Below are 15,999 nucleotides of genomic sequence, written 5' to 3'. Positions count from 1 at the left end.
AACAAGTTTTGTTTAGCTAATAAAATTAAAACATTAATTCAAACTACTTTTGGGTACCTTGTTAACATTACAACATGAAATCCATGTCTTAAACGTTGCTACGTTTAGGAAATGGCAAAGAGAACCTGTAATCTGCTTGACACATTAAAGTTACTTACCTTACAGATCACGAAGTCGACTAATTTCCACTCCATTCATATGCAAATCCATTTGATTCATACACTGGCTTGTCTGGCTGTCATGTTTGTATTTTAACCTGCCCTTCCCTTATCTACACTGAAATAATATCATTTCAGTAGTCCTCTATTATGATTTTTTTAAATGTGATTTTCTATCTCGCATAGCTCATTAGTACACCCTCATGGTTGAGTATATATTCATCTATTGTAGGTCCTAGGATACAACAATGAATAATGTGGAACAAACAAATACCATCAAAGGATAACTTACAACTTACTATAATGAACACCTTGTGAAACAGCTATAAAAACAAACCTGGCAATATTTAAGATTTCAATACATAAACTTTGATCGTTTTTGGGACAGTTGTGTCATTATTATTTTTTCACAGATTTTTTTTGTACACTCACATGGCAATCGTAGACTAAAATACTGCATTCTGGTGTGTGGAAAATAGTTGAGGTGCTTGCTGTGTGGGTGGGAGGTTCTGCCTGTCACTTGTTCTCAACAGGCAGCCAGTTTCAGAAGGGGGACTTGAAGAGGGAGACTGCAAAGTCCAGGCACTGCTGCTTGCTTTGTTCTGAGTGTTTGCATGGCTAGTGTTTTTAGTTCATCTGTGTATCTCACATATTATGTGCCCAGTATGATAGAGCAAAACAACTTTCTTAGCAGATAATGACAACATGACAACAACAGTAGCTGTAGATGATGTAATGAAAGGCTGGAAGGTGGTTGGTAATGGAGGACATCAGGTGGATCCATGTCTGGGTTTTGGGCAGAACCCCTAGGTCCTGGAGAACAGGAGCAGAGATAAAGGGAACAGGGTAGGAGACAGAGACGTAAACAAGCAAATACACAGGTTGCACTTTACTGTGAGAAAATTTGATGGATTAGTGCAGTGTTTTATATGGGAGATATATACATTTCAACACTTTTGGAAGGTATAGCCTACCTCAAACTGGTCCCCCTCCGACTCTGGGTACATAGAATCAGACTGATCTGAACTCCCTGGTTCTGGTGGATGGCATACCTCCTGGGGGGCTCGGACAGTCGATGGTCCTAAAGTCATTGGGAGAGGTAAATTGAAGAGGTAAATTTTTTATAAGCTCAGCATAACTACAATTTCTTGCATTCTCAAATGTCAACCACAGCTTAACATACTTTGTCTATTGGGCTTCACTGAAGTGTAGGTTGTCAGTGCTTTCAGTGGTCGACCGTCCAACTGCTCCAACTGGAGAAGATTGTTGGCTTCCACCAACGAGGTAAGCCTAGGAAGAGAAATCGAAAAATATCAGTGTTAGGGAAACTAGTACTAGCTTCAGTTTATTTTGTGTGCAAATCATTTTTTATATTCACTTTAACAGATGGTGACCCCAGCTAGGAGCGAAAGAGTAGCGAGGTTTCCCAGGTCAGAATTTTGCAAGTTCTAGCAACAGCCCTAGCAACAGAAGCTAGAACTCATCGAATCTCATTGTGATGCACAGGGGGACACTATTTGGCATGACAGGCCCCACCCATCAATCTCTGCTCTTATGATCTGCGGTTAGGCTTCAGTTGTGTTGTATTAGTTGTATTCTAACTGATCTCCTGTAGTTTGGTTCTAGCATGCCGATCATAGCCGTGCTGGTTGGCTAGACTAATAGCTAACATTAGTTGGCAAAATAGCTAACATTACCTGGCTGGCTTGCCTTTTTTTTTAGCTGGCTGGCTAGTTTGCTGACTAAGATACCTGCATATAGCTAACATTATCTGATACATATCGATGGCATTACGTATTTCTCAAACTTTGGTTTACTTTAATGTACCTGTAAGCTACGTGTTGATAGAAACTGTCTGACTCATTCAGTGTTTATGTAATGTTTAACAGGCTGGTAGGGCTAAAGTTATCAGGCTAATAGGGTTAACATTATCAGGCTAGTTGGCTAGCAACCTTACAGGTTGAACAAGTTTGTAACAATAAATTCATAAAGCATTTGCTTGTAAGTTGGTTGAAATTTATATTGAAACCAGTAGTTATGATTGCAAACGATTTGGTTTAATTTGAAGTGATACATTTGAAGTTATTTCTATTGAAGGGAATATGCTAGCTTCCCGGGTCACACCCCAGAATTTTTTTTTCTGACATGACTTATTTGGAATTCTGATCGGTTTTATGTAATAACTCCAAAAATAGAAAACTTTGCATTGGTTACATTTATGCTACCTACCCTTTAAAAGTGTTATTGAAACATTCAGTGAAAGTTTTAAGGTTAAGTTATTATTAATTAAACTTTACAGGAAAACTTTCAGGGAACCATAGTATCAGAATCTCCCTGCAATCTAAAAATCAATGTTCCTAGAACAGGCGAAATGTTCACTTCCTATCTCACTCAGTACATTTAAAAAAGTTCACTTTTGCCAGTCAGGAAACTTAATTCTCAGAACCAATGGTAAATCAAAAACGTACATTCCCACAACTTCCAAGGAACCAATGTGCTAGCTGAGAAGTGTCCATTTATATTCTTTACACTTGAAATCCGTTTACTTTCTTTTGGACATTGAAACGTTTTAAGGGGCTAGTAAAGGCTATGCGATTAAGTTGTCAGATGCTTCACTTGTATCTTTTTCTGTTTGAAATTTCTTTCCTTTCAGCTGTGTTGTGACTTGGTAGTGGTGGTATACAGAAGATAGACCTATTTGGTAAAAGACCATGTCCAGGATGGCAAGAACAGCCCAACATTACTTTAAGACATGAAGGTCAGTTAATGCTGAAAATTTCAAGAACTTTTAAAGGATCTTCAAGTGCAGTCGCAAAAACCATCAAGAGCTATGATGAAACTGGCTCTCCTGAGAACCGCCACAGGAAAGGAAGACCCAGAGTTACCTCTGCTGCAGAGGATAAGTTCATTAAAGTTACCAGCCTCAGAGTTCAAGTAACAGACACATCTCAGCATCAACTGTTCAAAGGAGACTGTGTGAATTAGGCCTTCATGGACAAATATTTTGACTGGTACTGTATTTTACGAATTGTAATTCGTAACATATCACATCGAATGATTGATGGACATCCACAAATGAATACATACCACATGAAACGTAACATGTCATACTAACTGGAGTGTCTCGGATTTACATACAGAATAATACGAAATGCTCTGAGACAGGATGGGATATAACACTGTCCTTGAAACCTAAATAGCCACTCCGTTCAATCCCATGATGATGATGATCATAATCATAATCACCATCATCATCAATATTTCATGGCAGTTCTAGGTTATATGAAGTGGTTAAATGTTCTCCTATCAACGACCTATAGCCTAATGATGCTTGGGTGATGATGCAACATGCCAGCGTGCGATACAGCGGAGTCGTCAAGGAGAGCGAGTAGCACAACTGGAGTGTCTCCACACTGAGAGAGGAATAGGCTATACTCACGTATTTACGCATACGTCTCCGGTAATGCATGGGACACAGCAGAGATATGATCTCGACTTAGGCCTATCGCTTCAATAAGTCTCAAATAAGGACTCCACCCTTGCCTAAATAAATATGAAAAAAAGAATCCCGTATACAGCAAATGAAATAAGTGGAATACGTCACTAATTTTAGCCATACAAGCCCACATCACCTCATGCGGACCTGCACCCCATGCTAGTTACACACACAGGCAGTAATGCTACTGACATGCAACATAGGCAGTACACTATAGTACAGTGTTCCTCAACTTTTACTGTATCATTGACCGGTGAAGCATAGTCCTCCTCCTTTCATCTCACCACTATAACTGGACACTTCGTTGCCTCCCTGTTTTCCGTCTCTCTCTGCATATATTCTCTGCTGTCACTCTCTCTGTCTGTCTGTTTTAGTGTCTGCCTGTCACTCTGTCTGCCTGTCTTAGTGTCTGCCTGTCTTTGCTTCTCCTTGTGCTCCTCTGTTGTCACTCTGTCTGTCACTCCTAAGTGTTAATTGCTATTACATATAGATCCAACATATTAAGGAACTGGCAGTACATGTGTGTTTCTCTGATTTCTTCTGGTTGCACCAGTTAGGGGTGTAGAGTGTAGAGAGTATAGAGATATTGTTATCCACGTCGGCACCAACGATGTTAGGATGAAACAGTCAGAGATCACCAAGCGCAACATAGCTTCTGCGTGTAAATCAGCTAGAAAGATGTGTCGGCATCGAGTAATTGTCTCTGGCCCCCTCCCAGTTAGGGGGAGTGATGAGATCTACAGCAGAGTCTCACAACTCAATCGCTGGTTGAAAACTGTTTTCTGCCCCTCCCAAAAGATAGAATTTGTAGATAATTGGCCCTCTTTCTGGGACTCACCCACAAACAGGACCAAACCTGACCTGCTGAGGAGTGACGGACTCCATCCTAGCTGGAGGGGTGCTCTCATCTTATCTACCAACATAGACAGGGCTCTAACTCCTCTAGCTCCACAATGAAATAGGGTGCAGGCCAGGCAGCAGGCTGTTAGCCAGCCTGCCAGCATAGTGGAGTCTGCCACTATGCTGAGACCGTGTCTGTGCCTCGACCTAGGTTGGGCAAAAATAAACATGGCAGTGTTCGCCTTAGTAATCTCACTAGGATAAAGACCACCTCCATTCCTGTCATTATTGAAAGAGATCATGATACCTCACATCTCAAAATAGGGCTACTTAATGTTAGATCCCTTACTTCAAAGGCAATTATAGTCAATGAACTAATCACTGATAATAATCTTGATGTGATTGGCCTGACTGAAACATGGCTTAAGCCTGATGAATTTACTGTGTTAAATGAGGCCTCACCTCCTGGCTACACTAGTGACCATATCCCCCGTGCATCCCGCAAAGGCGGAGGTGTTGCTAACATTTACGATAGCAAATTTCAATTTACAAAAAAAAAATGACGTTTTCGTCTTTTGAGCTTCTAGTCACGAAATCTATGCAGCCTACTCAATCACTTTTTATAACTACTGTTTACAGGCCTCCTGGGCCATATACAGCGTTCCTCACTGAGTTCCCTGAATTCCTATCGGACCTTGTAGTCATAGCAGATAATATTCTAATCTTTGGTGACTTTAATATTCACATGGAAAAGTCCACAGACCCACTCCAAAAGGCTTTCGGAGCCATCATCGACTCAGTGGGTTTTGTCCAACATGTCTCTGGACCCACTCACTGTCACAGTCATACGCTGGACCTAGTTTTGTCCCATGGAATAAATGTTGTGGATCTTAATGTTTTTCCTCATAATCCTGGACTATCGAGCCACTATTTTATTACGTTTGCAATTGCAACAAATAATTTGCTCAGACCCCAACCAAGGAACATCAAAAGCCGTGCTATAAATTCACAGACAACACAAAGATTCCTTGATGTCCTTCCAGATTCCCTCTGTCTACCCAAGGACGCCAGAGGACAAAAATCAGTTAACCACCTAACTGAGGAACTCAATTTAACCTTGCGCAATACCCTAGATGCAGTTGCACCCCTAAAAACTAAAATAAATTATCATAAGAAACTAGCTCCCTGGTACACAGAAAATACCCGAGCTCTGAAGCAAGCTTCCAGAAAATTGGAACGGAAATGGCGCCACACCAAACTGGAAATCTTCCGACTAGCTTGGAAAGACAGTACCGTGCAGTACCGAAGAGCCCTTACTGCTGCTCGATCATCCTATTTTTCTAACTTAATTGAGGAAAATAAGAACAATCCGAAATTCCTTTTTGATACTGTCGCAAAGCTAACTAAAAAGCAGCATTCCCCAAGAGAGGATGACTTTCACTTTAGCAGTGATAAATTCATGAACTTCTTTGAGGAAAAGATTATGATTATTAGAAAGCAAATTATGGACTCCTCTTTAAATCTGCGTATTCCTTCAAAGCTCAGTTGTCCTGAGTCTGCACAACTCTCCCAGGACCTAGGATCAAGAGAGACGCTCAAGTGTTTTAGTACTATATCTCTTGACACAATGATGAAAATAATCATGGCCTCTAAACCTTCAAGCTGCATACTGGACCCTATTCCAACTAAACTACTGAAAGAGCTGCTTCCTGTGCTTGGCCCTCCTATGTTGAACATAATAAACGGCTCTCTATCCAACGGATGTGTACCAAACTCACTAAAAGTGGCAGTAATAAAGCCTTTCTTGAAAAAGCTATACCTTGACCCAGAAAATATAAAAAACTATCGGCCTATATCGAATCTTCCATTCCTCTCAAAAATTTTATAAAAGGCTGTTGCACAGCAACTTACTGCCTTCCTGAAGACAAACAATGTATACGAAATGCTTCAGTCTGGTTTTAGACCCCATCATAGCACTGAGACGGCACTTGTGAAGGTGGTAAATGACATTTTAATGGCATCGGACCGAGGCTCTGCATCTGTCCTCATGCTCCTAGACCTTAGTGCTGCTTTTGATACCATCGATCACCACATTCTTTTGGAGAGATTGGAAACCCAAATTGGTCGACACGGACAAGTTCTGGCCTGGTTTAGATCTTATCTGTCGGAAAGATATCAGTTTGTCTCTGTGAATGGTTTGTCCTCTGACAAATCAACTGTAAATTTCGGTGTTCCTCAAGGTTCCGTTTTAGGACGACCATTGTTTTCACTATATATTTTACCTCTTGGGGATGTTATTCGAAAACATAATGTTAACTTTCACTGCTATGCGGATGACACACAGCTGTACATTTCAATGAAACATGATGAAGCCCCAAAATTGCCCTTGCTAGAAGTATGTGTTTCAGACATAAGGAAGTGGATGGCTGCAAACTTTCTACTTTTAAACTCGGACAAAACAGAGATGCTTGTTCTAGGTCCCAAGAAACAAAGAGATCTTCTGTTGAATCTGACAATTAATCTTAATGGTTGTACAGTCGTCTCAAATAAAACTGTGAAGGACCTCGGCGTTACTCTGGACCCTGATCTCTCTTTTGAAGAACATATCAAGACCATTTCAAGGACAGCTTTTTTTTACATCTACGTAACATTGCAAAAATCAGAAACTTCCTGTCCAAAAATGATGCAGAAAAATTAATCCATGCTTTTGTCACTTCTAGGTTAGACTACTGCAATGCTCTACTTTCCGGCTACCCGGATAAAGCACTAAATAAACTTCAGTTGGTGCTAAATACGGCTGCTAGAATCCTGACTAGAACCAAACAATTTGATCATATTACTCCAGTGCTAGCCTCTCTACACTGGCTTCCTGTCAAAGCAAGGGCTGATTTCAGGGTTTTACTGCTAACCTACAAAGCATTACATGGGCTTGCTCTTACCTATCTCTCTGATTTGGTCCTGCCGTACATACCTACAGTTACGCTACGGTCACAAGACGCAGGCCTCCTAATTGTCCCTAGAATTTCTAAGCAAACAGCTGGAGGCAGGGCTTTCTCCTATAGAGCTCCATTTTTATGGAACGGTCTGCCTACCCATGTCGGAGACGCAAACTCAGTCTCAACCTTCAAGTCATTACTGAAGACTCATCTCTTCAGTGGGTCATATGATTGAGTGTAGTCTGGCCCAGGAGTGAGAAGGTGAACGGAAAGGCTCTGGAGCAACGAACCGCCCTTGCTGTCTCTGCCTGGTCGGTTCCCCTCTTTCCACTGGGATTCTCTGCCTCTAACCCTATTACAGGGGATGAGTCACTGGCTTACTGGGGCTCTCTCATGCCGTCCCTGGAAGGGGTGCGTCACCTGAGTGGGTTGATTCACTGATGTGGTCATCCTGTCTGGGTTGGCGCCCCCCCTTGGGTTGTGCCATGGCGGAGATCTTTGTGGGCTATACTCAGCCTTGTCTCAGGATGGTAAGTTGGTGGTTGAAGATGTCCCTCTAGTGGTGTGGGGGCTGTGCTTTGGCAAAGTGGGTGGGGTTATATCCTTCCTGTTTGGCCCTGTCCAGGGGTGTCCTCGGATGGGGCCACAGTGTCTCCTGACCCCTCCTGTCTCAGCCTCCAGTATTTATGCTGCAGTAGTTTATGTGTCGGGGGGCTAGGGTCAGTTTGTTATATCTGGAGTACTTCTCCTGTCCTATTCGGTGTCCTGTGTTAATCTAAGTGTGCGTTCTCTAATTCTCTCCTTCTCTCTTTCTTTCTCTCTCTCGGAGGACCTGAGCCCTAGGACCATGCCCCAGGACTACCTGACATGATGACTCCTTGCTGTCCCCAGTCCACCTGGCCGTGCTGCTGCTCCAGTTTCAACTGACCTGAGCCCTAGGACCATGCCCCAGGACTACCTGACATGATGACTCCTTGCTGTCCCCAGTCCACCTGGCCATGCTGCTACTCCAGTTTCAACTGTTCTGCCTTATTATTATACGACCATGCTGGTCATTTATGAACATTTGAACATCTTGGCCATGTTCTGTTATAATCTCCACCCAGCACAGCCAGAAGAGGACTGGCCACCCCACATATGCTCTCTCTAATTCTCTCTTTCTTTCTCTCTCTCGGAGGACCTGAGCCCTAGGAACATGCTCCAGGACTACCTGACATGATGACTCCTTGCTGTCCCCAGTCCACCTGACCGTGCTGCTACTCCAGTTTCAACTGTTCTGCCTTATTATTATACGACCATGCTGGTCATTTATGAACATTTGAACATCTTGGCCATGTTCTGTTATAATCTCCACCCGGCACAGCCAGAAGAGGACTGGCCACCCCTCATAGCCTGGTTCCTCTCTAGGTTTCTTCCTAGGTTTTGGCCTTTCTAGGGAGTTTTTCCTAGCCACCGTGCTTCTACACCTGCATTGCTTGCTGTTTGGGGGTTTAGGCTGGGTTTCTGTACAGCACTTTGAGATATCAGCTGATGTACGAAGGGCTATATAAATACATTTGATTTGATTTGATTTAAAAAGTTAGTCTTTAATGCTAGTTCGGGCATAGCTACTTCTGACTTTGGGATCTGAATTTATACCTGTTGTACCAACCAAAAAAAAAGACTTGTCGTAGCTAAGTCTGGCGTAAGCAACGCATTCACAAGATTTATTTTTCATAATGATGGTTGATAGGCAGCACCAGTTACTAGGATGTTACCATCCTAGTGGCAGTTCTTAATATTGTGAGGCATGTCGCTTCGCACAAGACTTCACAAAGCCTACCACTATTCATGCATGTTTTCTTAACCACAACTTAAATCAATACTTACTGTGGAAATGAATATCACTGAATGACAAAAATATTGGAAAAGGAGGCTAATACCACTGAAGACATTTGTCATATTGTTGCTTACTGAAACTCCCAAGGTCATCCAACCGGTTTAAATACTTTAAAGAAATAGCTGTGTGTGGTCAACCATAATTTCAGCTACGTTATGATTGGGACAGTGTTATCGCGCTGCTTTGAGACAAGCACGGGACTCATCATGATAAATCAATCAATGTCAGATTTTTGTTTTTATTGGAATCTACATTTCTGACTGCGTGGCTACTCACGTCTTCAACTCAATCCTCATGTTTGCTGACAATACTACAGTGGTAGGCCAGATTTGCTGTTTTGCTATCACAGACTGGAACATGTTCCGGTGTACTTCCGATGGCATTGAGGAATAAACCACATCAGTCACTAGCTTCATCAATAAGTGCATCGAGGACGTGGTCCCAACAGTGACTGTACGTACATACCCCAACCAGAAGCCATGGATTACAGGCAACATTCACCCTGAGCTAAAGGGTAGAGCTGCCGCTTTCAACGAGCGGGACTCTAACCTGGAAACTTACAAGAAATTTTGCTATGCACTGCGACAAACCATCAACCGGCAGGTGTCTTCACTGATATTTTCAACATGTCCCTGATTGAGTCTGTAATACTAACATGTTTCAAGCAGACCACCATAGTCCCTGTGCCCAATAACACAAAGGCAACCTGCCTAAATGACTACAGACCCGTAGCACTCACGTCCGTAGCCATGAAGTGCTTTGAAAGGTTGGTAATGGCTCACATCAACACCATTATCCCAGAAACCCTTGACCCACTACAATTTCCATACTGCCCAAACAGATTCACAGACGATGCAATCTCTATTGAACTCCACACTGCCCTTTCCCACCTGGACAAAATGATCACTTATTTGAGAATGCTATTCATTGACTACAGCTCAGCATTCAACACCATATTACCCTCAAAGCTCATCACTAAGCTAAGGATCCTGGGACTAAACACCTCCCTCTGCAACTGGATCCTGGACTTCCTGACGGGCCGCCCCCAGGTGGTGAGGGTAGGTAGCAACACATCTGCCACCTGATCCTCAACACTGGAGCTCCCCAGGGGTGCATGTTCAGTCACCTCCTGTACTCCCTGTTCACCCACGACTGCATGGCCAGACACGACTCCAACACCATCATTAAGTTTGCAGATGACACAACAGTGGTAGGCCTTATCACCGACAATGACAAGGCAGGCTATAGGGAGGAGGTCAGAGACCTGGCCGGGTGGTGCCAGAATTACAACCTGTCCCTCAACGTAACCAAGACTAAGGAGATGATTGTGGACTACAGGAAAAGGAGGACCGAGCATGCCCCCATTCTCATCGACAGGGCTGTAGTGGAGCAGGTTGAGAGCTTCAAGTTCCTTGGTGTCCACATCCACAACAAACTAGAATGGTCCAAACACACCAAGACAGTCGTGAAGAGAGTATGACAAAGCCTATTCCACCTCAGGAAACTAAAAAGATTTGGCATGGGTCCTGAGATCCTCAAAAGGTTCTACAGCTGAAACATTGGTTGCATCACTGCCTGGTACGGCAATTGCTCGGCCTCTGTCCGCAAATCACTACAGAGGGTAGTGCGTACAGTCCAGTGCATCACTGGGGCTAAGCTGCCAGCCATCCAGGACCTCTACACCAAGTGGTGTCTGAGGAAGGCCCTAAAAATTGTCAAAGACCCCAGTCATAGACTGTACTCTACTACCGCACGGCAAGCGGTACCGGAGTGCCAAGTCTAGGACCAAAAGGCTTCTCAACAGTTTTGACCCCCAAGCCATAAGACTCCTGAACAGGTAATCAAATGGCCACCCAGACTATTTGCATTGTATGCCCCCACCCCTCTTTTTACGCTGCTGCTACTCTCTGTTTATCATATATGCATAGTCACTTTAACTATACATTCATGTACATACTACCTCAATTGGGCCGACCAACCAGTGCTCCCGCACATTGGTTAACCGGGCTATCTGCATTGTGAGAATCAGAGAGGTGCGTGGTAGTGCTTTCATCGACATCCACGTCTTCGGCGCCCTAATGTTTATTGTTCTGAAATTGTTTCTGTAGTTAGAAACAGAAAATATTAGCAATCCTGCAACATTATTTTGTTGGAATTGAATATGATCTCTGAGAAATTAAGCTAATTGGTTACATGTACATAATGTATTCTTGACATAGCTCCTCCTATATAACTACTACTACTGTACATACTACTACTACTGTACATACCTTTTCCTACTTACGTATTGTCCATACCGTCTGTACACACCACATATTTATATTCCGGACTCGGACATTGCTTGTTCTGCTATTGCTCGTTCGGGAATTTATAAATATCTTGTTTATAAATTAGTATGGTACTGTTAGACACTTACTGCACTGCTGGAGATAGAAACGAACATTTCACTGTCCCTGCTTTACCATTTCCTAATCTGTGTACGTGATTAGCTGATGTTTCTTGTCTTCTTTGTTGGTGTGATGGAGATAGGAGGAAGAGGAGAGCCATCAAGATGCTGATTACCATTGTGGTGCTGTTCTCTGTGTGCTGGGCACCGTTCCACACAGTCCCCATTCTCTCTGAGTACAGAAAGTCTGTCTGAGTAGCCAATAGCAATAGCTACCCTGAGATGGAGGCCCAAGGGAGGCCCCAGGGAGGCCACAGGGAGCATGGAGGAGGATATTTTACATTCTATTGTTTGTTTATTGCAGTTATGAAAAGAAACCTCATGGTGGAGACTGGAAAAAGTTAAGACAAATGCTTTATTTTATGAGTTGTACTGACCAAAGCCCACCTCTCCCACTTACACCATGTTATGTAACCAAAACCCACCTATCCCACTTATACCACGTTATCTAACCAAAACCCACCTCTCCCACGTATACCATATTATGTAACCAAAACCCACCTATCCCACTTATACCACGTTATGTAACCAAAACCCACCTCTCCCACTTATAACATGTTATCTAACCAAACCCCACCTATCCACTCAAATCAAATCAAATTTTATTTGTCAAATACACGTGGTTAGCAGATGTTAATGCGAGTGTAGCGAAATGCTTGTGCTTCTAGTTCCAACAATGCAGTAATAACCAACAAGTAATCTAACCTAACAATTCCACAACAACTACCTTATACACACAAGTGTAAAGGAATGAAGAACATGTACATAAAAATATATGAATGAGTGATTGGTACAGAACGGCATAGGCAAGATGCAGTAGATGGTATCGGTGACAGTATATACATATGAGATGAGTAATGTAGGGTATGTAAACATTATATGAAGTGGCATTGTTTAAAGTGGCTAGTGATACATGTATTACATCAAGATGGCAAGATGCAGTAGATGGTATAGAGTACAGTATGTACATATGTGATGAGAAATGTAGGGTATATAAACATTATATGAAGTGGCATTGTTTAAAGTGGCTAGTGATACATTTTTCATCATTTTTACATTATTAACGTGGCTGGAGTTGAGTCAGTATGTTGGCATCAGCCACTCAATGTTAGTGGTGGCTGTTTAACAGTCTGATGGCCTTGAGATAGAAGCTGTCTTTCAGTCTCTCGGTCCCTGCTTTGATGCACCTGTACTGACCTCACCTTCTGGATGATAACGGGGTGAACAGGCAGTGGCTCGGGTGGTTGTTGTCCTTGATGATCTTTATGGCCTTCGTGACATCGGGTGGTGTAGGTGTCCTGGAGGGCAGGTAGTTTGCCCCTGGTGATGCGTTGTGCAGACCTCACTAAACTCTGGAGAGCCTTAAATCAAATCAAATCTAATTTTATTTTGTCACATACACATGGTTAGCAGATGTTAATGTGAGTGTAGCGAAATGCTTGTGCTTCTAGTTCCGACAATGCAGTAATAACCAACAAGTAATCTAACTAACAATTCCAAAACTACTGTCTTATACACAGTGTAAGGGGATAAAGAATATGTACATAAAGATATATGAATGAGTGATGGTACAGAGCAGCATAGGCAAGATACAGTAGATGGGCAAAACTAAACATGGCGGTGTTCGCTTTAGCAATCTCACTAGGATAATGACCACCTCCATTCCTGTCATTACTGAAAGAGATCATGATACCTCACATCTAAAAATAGGGCTACTTAATGTTAGATCCCTTACTTCAAAGGCAATTATAGTCAATGAACTAATCACTGATCATAATCTTGATGTGATTGGCCTGACTGAAACATGGCTTAAGCCTGATGAATTTACTGTGTTAAATGAGGCCTCACCTCCTGGCTACACTAGTGACCATATCCCCCGTGCATCCCGCAAAGGCGGAGGTGTTGCTAACATTTACGATAGCAAATTTCAATTTACAAAAAAAAAAAATGACGTTTTCGTCTTTTGAGCTTCTAGTCATGAAATCTATGCAGCCTACTCAATCACTTTTTATAGCTACTGTTTACAGGCCTCCTGGGCCATATACAGCGTTTCTCACTGAGTTCCCTGAATTCCTATCAGACCTTGTAGTCATTGCAGATAATATTCTAATCTTTGGTGACTTTAATATTCACATGGAAAAGTCCACAGACCCACTCCAAAAGGCTTTTGGAGCCATCATCGACTCAGTGGGTTTTGTCCAACATGTCTCTGGACCCACTCACTCTCACAGTCATACGCTGGACCTAGTTTTGTCCCATGGAATAAATGTTGTGGATCTTAATGTTTTTCCTCATAATCCTGGACTATCGGACCACCATTTTATTACGTTTGCAATTGCAACAAATAATCTGCTCAGACCCCAACCAAGGAACATCAAAAGTCGTGCTATAAATTCACAGACAACACAAAGATTCCTTGATGCCCTTCCAGACTCCCTCTGCCTACCCAAGGACGCCAGAGGACAAAAATCCGTTAACCACCTAACTGAGGATCTCAATTTAACCTTGCGCAATACCCTAGATGCAGTTGCACCCCTAAAAACTAAAAAAATGTCTCATAAAAAACTAGCTCCCTGGTACACAGAAAATACCCGAGCTCTGAAGCAAGCTTCAGAAAATTGGAACGGAAATGGCGCCACACCAAACTGGAAGTCTTCCGACTAGCTTGGAAGGACGGTACCGTGCAGTACCGAAGAGCCCTTACTGCTGCTCGATCGTCCTATTTTTCTAACTTAATTGAGGAAAATAAGAACAATCCGAAATTCCTTTTTGATACTGTGGCAAAGCTAACTAAAAAGCAGCATTCCCCAAGAGAGGATGACTTGCACTTTAGCAGTGATAAATTCATGAACTTCTTTGAGGAAAAGATTATGATTATTAGAAAGCAAATTACGGACTCCTCTTTAAACCTGTGTATTCCTCCAAACCTCAGTTGTCCTGAGTCTGCACAACTCTGCCAGGACCTAGGATCAAGAGAGACGCTCAAGTGTTTTAGTACTATATCTCTTGACACAATGATGAAAATAATCATGGCCTCTAAACCTTCAAGCTGTATACTGGACCCTATTCCAACTAAACTACTGAAAGAGCTGCTTCCTGTGCTTGGCCCTCCTATGTTGAACATAATAAACGGCTCTCTATCCACTGGATGTGTACCAAACTCACTAAAAGTGGCAGTAATAAAGCCTCTCTTGAAAAAGCCAAACCTTGACCCAGAAAATATAAAAAACTATCGGCCTATATCGAATCTTCCATTCCTCTCAAAGATTTTAGAGAAGGCTGTTGCGCAGCAACTCACTGCCTTCCTGAAGACAAACAATGTATACGAAATGCTTCAGTCTGGTTTTAGACCCCATCATAGCACTGAGACGGCACTTGTGAAGGTGGTAAATGACATTTCGATGGCATCGGACCGAGGCTCTGCATCTGTCCTCGTGCTCCTAGACCTTAGTGCTGCTTTTGATACCATCGATCACCACATTCTTTTGGAGAGATTGGAAACCCAAATTGGTCTACACGGACATGTTCTGGCCTGGTTTAGGTCTTATCTGTCGGAAAGATATCAGTTTGTCTCTGTGAATGGTTTGTCCTCTGACAAATCAACTGTACATTTCGGTGTTCCTCAAGGTTCTGTTTTAGGACCACTATTGTTTTCACTATATATTTTACCTCTTGGGGATGTTATTCGAAAACATAATGTAAACTTTCACTGCTATGCGGATGACACACAGCTGTACATTTCAATGAAACATGGTGAAGCCCCAAAATTGCCCTCGCTAGAAGCATGTGTTTCAGACATAAGGAAGTGGATGGCTGCAAACTTTCTACTATTAAACTCGGACAAAACAGAGATGATTGTTCTAGGTCCCAAGAAACAAAGAGATCTTCTGTTGAATCTGACAATTAATCTTAATGGTTGTACAGTCGTCTCAAATAAAACTGTGAAGGACCTCGGCGTTACTCTGGACCCTGATCTCTCTTTTGAAGAACATATCAAGACCATTTCGAGGACAGCTTTTTTCCATCTACGTAACATTGCAAAAATCAGAAACTTTCTGTCCAAAAATGATGCAGAAAAATTAATCCATGCTTTTGTCACTTCTAGGTTAGACTACTGCAATGCTCTATTTTCCGGCTACCCGGATAAAGCACTAAATAAACTTCAGTTAGTGCTAAATACGGCTGCTAGAATCCTGACTAGAACCAAAAAATTTGATCATATTACTCCAGTGCTAGCCTCTCTA

Source organism: Oncorhynchus gorbuscha, linkage group LG06, assembly GCF_021184085.1.
Source record: "Oncorhynchus gorbuscha isolate QuinsamMale2020 ecotype Even-year linkage group LG06, OgorEven_v1.0, whole genome shotgun sequence".
Classification (NCBI taxonomy): Eukaryota; Metazoa; Chordata; class Actinopteri; order Salmoniformes; family Salmonidae; genus Oncorhynchus; species Oncorhynchus gorbuscha.
Note: the sequence above shows the minus strand (reverse complement) of the source record.